The following is a 7,107-nucleotide window of genomic DNA, read 5'->3' as shown; positions in this document are numbered from 1 at the left end:
TACCATGAAGCGAGGAGAAGTCATCAGACTGCAATAAAAATGTCACAGATTGCTGTAATATCGGATGAAAAGTACGCAACATCGGCCGCGTTGAAAAAATTTTTGATTACAGCAGCTCATAAAACAATTTAGTGAATTGAGCTAACCAATTAAACTTGCTGAATCGAAATGCCCTAATTTAACTGTTATGATTCACTCCCGGCGACATGTATACCTAGGCCCACCCTTTAGTGGTATTTGAGGTGCTGCAACCTCATTAGGACAATTTTTCTTCTGTGCCTAGTTCAGTGAAAAATTACTTTCATAATGAACTGTTGCGGATGGAGCTATTCTGCACCTTTGCAATACATCTTTACCATCTAAACTTTCACCATTTTTGTCTATAATTTCTGCTTATATTTTGGTAATGCCCGAACGTTAAATTTCCAAGAGTCACATCTACGTGTATATAAACAAATTGCACGGGGACATAGCGGTGCGCTTCCTTCCACCCAATTCGCCTAGATAAAACGAGGGAACTCCGCCTAAACTCCTTTAGTGGGGACATTCTTGTACCCAGGGCGAAGAACGAAAGTAACGTGCTGAGAATGGTGTGGAGCATAAACTTCCGCAGATGTTTTATCTTGACAGTAGCCACAATATCCCTATACAAAAAAATTATAGCGATAACACGATCTCAGTACGCCAATCCTACCCTTTCCAAACGCTGGGGTTTTTTTCCCTGTGAATTCTCGGGGATGGTTTTCTAGGGCGTAATCAGTTCAAAGATTCGGCGTTGGCACCTAGAGCAGTGTTGTTTATTCATGCAAGCATATTCTGAATATTATTCATTCTTTCGTACTGCCACAGCTTTACAGTCCTTACGCTCTGTATTAGCTTTCTGTTGGGTTATAAAACAACAATACGCGAGTGTAAGGCAGTGATGTGCAGGGGAGTACGTGTGCCACCGCCGTCAGTCGTCACCGTATACCGTTCGAATAAAAAGTAGCCGTGCTATACCACTGCCGAAAATTGTCATGCGCATCTTGCTCTAATGCTCGATCGGTAAACAAAGGAGACACAGCTTTACGTCTACATATATTCTAGGAGTATGCGTGCACACTGCACCTGAAAAAGGTGTCCACCTGGAGTCATAGGCGACGTTATCTTGACGCTTGTGGTTAAAACCAAAGTCATCTTTGCACTCGTGGATTGGAAAATAATGTACTGTTCCTGATGCAGTGCTAATGTGTTTCTTTTAATAAAGCGAATAAACGAATACTCAGAGTAAATAACATTGGACGAGGGAGTCACTTTACGCTACCTCGCTTCTGGACTACTCTTTTATCAGCCTGCTCCCATTCTTTGCATTAAACGAAAATTATGTAACTTTTGTGTTAGGCGGCCTCAAAATATGTTCGGAGGAAGGCAAAAAAAGACAGAACTGCAGGAAAGGTAATGAATAGAGCCCAATTATTTTGACTTTTGTAGATCTTCTCCCTTGTGCTTTGGAATCACGCTGTGAATGTCTACCCTATGATTTTTCAACTTTTCATTCCAGTGTGTTTCGCTGCCCCAGTGAGTTCGCCAGTGACTGTGACTACCCATAAGTTTTATATTTTTACATGCACAGACGAGAATAATATGTACATTTGGGGGCACATTCAGGAAATACCCTCAGCTGAAGTCTATTTGCACTTTTATGCGTACTGCTACCCTGTGACTGACACTCTAAAACTCTTTTACACTCTAAATCTCGTGAATGCTTCCTGCAACAGAATTTGTGTGCCGATATCTTTTCTTTCTAGAGGGATGAATGAGCGCAAGAGATTGCAGTATTCAACATTTCAATGTCCTCTCCGGTTCTTGAACCGTCATTAAGCGATGTTCCATTTGTAGAGAGCGTCCAACCTAAGGTGAGCCAACACCTAAATTTGTAACTGCTGCAACACATACAAATGTTGAACTAAAGTCGGCATCCTCGGGAACGTGGGAAGAAAGTCGTTCTAATAATGTATCGCACCGCCTTATTAGACATTAGGTTGTAATATTTGCAATATTTGCAAACTTTGTAATATTTGTTCCACAGCAAAATCAAATTAAAAAATTTTCAGAATTCTGAAAACATACGAATTTACGTTTTCAGGTATCCAGTCCGTCTGAATTAGTCCCACCTGCGTGAAAAATTGAGCGACTCAAATAATGGAAACCATGCCCACTGAAGCTCGCACCTGCGGTGACCTCCGCTGCGACCGAGTGCGGAAGCGACGGGGCGGGAGGAATGGGCTTTCTTTCACGCTTTCACCGACGCAGGACATCCATGTAGGCGACAAAAACCACCCATTAATAAACCGCAATCATTTGCAGCAGCGGTGGGGGCCATACTGCCGGCGCGGCTAATGCGGCCATTGCGCTGGCCCTCTCACACTTTTTTTTTACACTTGAACGCCAACCGGATGTCTTTACAGATCTATGCGGTCACTTTCTGAGGCAGCTTGAGCAAGCGATGCAATGCAACCACTATTCTGTGTGCAAATAACTCGCCTTTTGCGGCAGGGACTTTAGCCAAGACCCGAAGGATTTAATTTGTCTTTGGAAACAACAAATCCCTTTGTTTCAAATAAAAAGACGCTACAAAGTTCAACTATGTACATATGATTTGCCTTAATTTCCCGATCCGTTTTCTTCACACTAAACAATGGTGAAATGTAGCAAGCGGGAGTAATACTTGTTACCAGCGCTTGAAGATTGGACACATTAAAGAACTGGACAGGACAAGCGGTTTACGTCAACTAAAGTTTTGCCAAACACGTTTTACATGGTAAAAAGAGAGTGATTTCTTGCATCCTGGTACAGGAAAAGGTATCTTGGCTCACCACGCACATATGCTGAGCAATCTGTCCTACAAGAAATGCATTTCTCTGCTGGGCAGTGCCACGTATGGGGTGCTCAAGCATTGCTGTGCACGGCAATACGAAATGTCTCAAAGAATTCTGTTTGGTGTTAAGTATTTAGCCTGCGCAGAACCCGAATATTTTTTGACGCTGAAGTACATGTCTACTGGCGAGAAAGATCGGCTAGGTGCCCCTTCTCTTGAACGCTTCTACATTCGCCGATGCCCGCCATTTAAGCAGCGTCCTCCCTGACTAACACCGCATATACCGCAGCACAGCCGGATCCGAGTAAGCAGATCAGTGCAACATGGTGTGTAGCGCATGTAATATTTTTTTCTGCACGCAGCTAGCATAGTGGCACAAGTTACTTTCGAACACATTTGGGCCAACTGCCCCCTCTCATTTTCCAGTAATCTTCATGAGGCGATGAGAAAGATGGTGAATGGTCAGTGCCGGCACTGGTCTCCGCCTTGGGAGTTCTTTTTGCGCCGGAGTTATTTCGAAACAGATTATTTCGGTGGCAAGATGCTCTAAGAGATTTGCAATAGTTTATCTTAGAAAACCGGTATTTTCAAGCGCTCGTCGTGTTTGAGAAGCTAGTCACAGTTTTGAAAGAAGGGTTTTTCGCAAACGTAATGTTTCGTTGAAGCAAAATCGGCTTCAAAATAGGCAGCTGCGAAAAGCCCGACGCAAAAACACATGCAACGAACGGGACGCGCGGAGACTATAGCAAAAAACAGAGTACAAAAATTCTGCATTGCGTTGCCAAAATATACCTTACATATAAAACTACATTTAGAATTGACAGGCGTCACGTAGGTTTTTCGAATGTGAAAACAAATATCGGTACGACCTACTTGGTGACTTGAAAGAAATACACGCAGGCTTTTTGACCACTGTAATTATGATGCTGCCAGTCCTCTGGTCAGCATTGCCGCACCAACCTTCGCCGCTCGACGATTTCCCTGCGAGTAACGCGACTCCGCCCGGAGCTTGCGACGCTGTCGTGCAGGGAGCACGCATGCTGTCACGTTAAATCATTATGGTATAATTTCTCTTTACAAAGTTATCCATATTGTCACTTCTTCCGCGACATGATGTCTAATTAAAAGGCAAGTTATATCTTCAAGGTACCCTGCAACACATTTTTCAACTTTTTAAAATCTTAAGTGCTTGCACAACGCAGACACCTAACATACTCAGTACTTAGATGAGGGGGCAGAAAGTACCTCAGCCAAAACTTAATACTTTATGCCCATCAGATAACTTGGAAATTCGCTCAAAGATGTTTCTTTTTGTCCCGGTCTTGACGTTCTTCGACGGCCCGAATTACGTCTCTGGGGCCATATAGCAGCTGTTGGCCGGTTCTCCTTCAGTTGCAGCAATGAACGCTTCTTGACAGCAACTTTAAAAATAAAGCCACAAAAACAAAGCAGAAACGGAAGGCGTATCTGGTGCGACGAGGAAGTCATGCAGTTCCGCTCCGTGCTGGCGATAACTGTAGCTTTCGCATTGCTTCCAGACGCGAAGGAAAGAGTGAAAGCGCTTATCCAAAGTGTTGCAGTTTCGTTTAAATTATTCGCACGAGTTTCCACACCCCTGCCGCTTGTTCTCAAGCCAAGGGACTCGCAACTTAGATTCAGGTGGCCCTAAATAGTCCCTTCAGGAGCCTTAATGAGTCGTTTTAAAGCGGGGCCTCAGTGAGGCGCTCCCTAAACTCCTGCAGCTACGCATCTGTCGGGCACACGTTTGTTAGCTAGACCACCAAGCACACTCATCTCTTATTTTTCCACATCTGTCATAAACTCACGTACTATGTGCTTTCCGGCATGTCGACGTGTTTATCAGGCTAGAGGCGCAGCATTGTCAAGCCTCGAAGAGGTTTACAGGCGCACCCTGGAAGCCCGGCCACACACCGGCGCGTTGTTAAGCTATGGATCACTCTGCTATATATACTGGAACACAGTGATGTCCCTGGACAGCGTCTTATGTGACTGGAACGATACTACGTGGCAAATCTATGGGATACAAGCTTATAATGGCAATTTTTTGACCTCCCCAACCCTAAATTTATTTTTTCTCCCCCCTTATGCCGAGATTGGGATAACTATCCGCTTAAAAAGAACCTAATTAGATTTTAAAAGAAACACCGTAACCATTCTCTTACCGCTCTTGCACTCTGTGTTATTCTCAACACTGGCACACTGTTAAGGAATGCGCACACGTGTAGGAAATGCGCGAAGTTCTGACAAAAGGAAGTAATCTTTGCTGGAACTTCGTTATCAGCCCCATACTATAAGAGCACCTTCCAGTACATCATTTTGGTCAAAAGAGATAACGAAATTGAGCGTGCAGTTCGCAACATGAAAGACTCAACTGGCGAGCCCATTTTCCTCGCAGCCATTAGTGGCCTTCCGGCAGTTCCTGTTATATAAAAGCTTATTTCTAATCCCCACAAGGGCAGAACGGAAAACTTAGGATATATTATTAATGAGGTTAGCGCTCCATAAATACAGCATCACTGAGCCAGCGGGGGTGTAATCGGTCCCGCATTTATATAACCGGTGATGCAGTACAGCTGCAGTACCAACTAAGGAACTCCTGTTACCGTTTAGTTCAAATTCAGATATTTCGGATTCGCACAGATTATTCTGAGGGAGTTAGGTTCGCGATGTCACACTGATCCGTGGCAGGCAACAACACAGCGGCAGCCGTCTCACAGAATGGGTCGCGGTTGTGACTACATCCCTCGGCTTCGTTGGCAAATCATCTTTGCAGAGCGAAATGGCTTTGAGCTTTGAAGAAAAATTACCATTGACCTTGCAACAATGATAAAGGTATTGTAAAAATGAAAGGAAGCCGGCAGGAAAGCAATGCGAGTATAAACTCCACTTTGTTACCAGCCCCGGCCTGCCGCCTTAACGTCCTAATTTGTTATATTAAACACAGCAAGTTCCTTGGTATCGTGTTAAAGTTGTCCAAGCGATGTTAAACGGAAGTGATGCTACTTTGATTAAATCGCGTGACAAGTTCCATAAACCCACCTCACCTTGGTCGACTACGGTGTTGAAGACTGCATTTCGGGGGTCACTAACTCTCTAAGTGGATGCAATATCTGTGAAAATACAACCAGCACGTTGAATCGGCGTGGGTAACAAATAGAACAGCCACTGGCGGCACATCGACGCGCACGAGTGCTTTCTTGCGGGACAGTTTGTCCTCGTCGTGCACGTAACGCAAACGTGACGAAGTCTGCCCGTTCGCCTCAAACATCACCAGCATGCGAACAAACGTCACCCCATCTTCACCATCATTACGAGCCGAGAATTTCTCAAACGGATATTCTACGGTGCCATAGAGGGCAATTGAACTGATAAATCCCATAGTAGCCAATATTTGTTAAACGGAATAAGAGTGCAATGAGTTCAATAAGAGTTCAACGGATTGCCGTATAGTGGGCTAAAGGCATTTGTATGAAAGGGCAGGACACTGACCAATGTTACAACAAAATTGACGTTTCGGGATCCGTACGGGTCCCTTGTTCACAAGATTGTGTATAGGGGATCTGTACAGATCCGGAAAGGTCGATGTTGTGTTAACGTTGTTCAGTGTCCTGCCTTTCATACAGTAGCGAATATTTCCCTAAACTGTTAGACCCTCATATGAGTGATTAGGCACACCACCAACCTACTTGGATACTTGGAATGCATATGGGCCCAGCGATCGCGAAATAGCTTTGGAAATGGTCATATTGTGGCTGCCTTTGGTGCTTCCTTATCAGTGTATTTTAGGATTAGTCGCCGCAGTCCTCGAACAAAATTGGTGTTGAACCAGCACTCAGACTGTGTATTTCTTTTTACAGCTCCGCGTCCCTTGATTTTTGTGCGTCGAACTAATGCGAGGGGCAACAACTCGGCCAGCGTTACGTTTCCGGCCTTTCTTCCTATATGCCCGCATTGTGAAGCCATCGCGTACTATCGGCGCGAGCAAAATATTCTCTTATCTGCACGAATCTGGAGTGTGCGGGCGCTCTTGCGCCGCCCCGTTTATTTATCAGCTCGCGCGAATGCACAAACAGGAGTGCGCGGCGCTGAAACGACGCCGCCTTTGTCTCGTGGGCGCCGCGAGCAGAACGTCGTTCAGCGCGCACTTCAGCTTTCTCCTTCCACCGGACATCCATCTGTTGAGCTTAGTTTGTCGAGCAGCATGCATTACGCGCTAATGCGTTTTCGTA

Source organism: Haemaphysalis longicornis, unplaced genomic scaffold (assembly GCF_048455015.1).
Source record: "Haemaphysalis longicornis isolate Haplotype H1 unplaced genomic scaffold, Haemaphysalis longicornis Haplotype H1 scaffold_1, whole genome shotgun sequence".
Taxonomy (NCBI): Eukaryota; Metazoa; Arthropoda; class Arachnida; order Ixodida; family Ixodidae; genus Haemaphysalis; species Haemaphysalis longicornis.
This window is presented reverse-complemented; position numbering follows the sequence as displayed.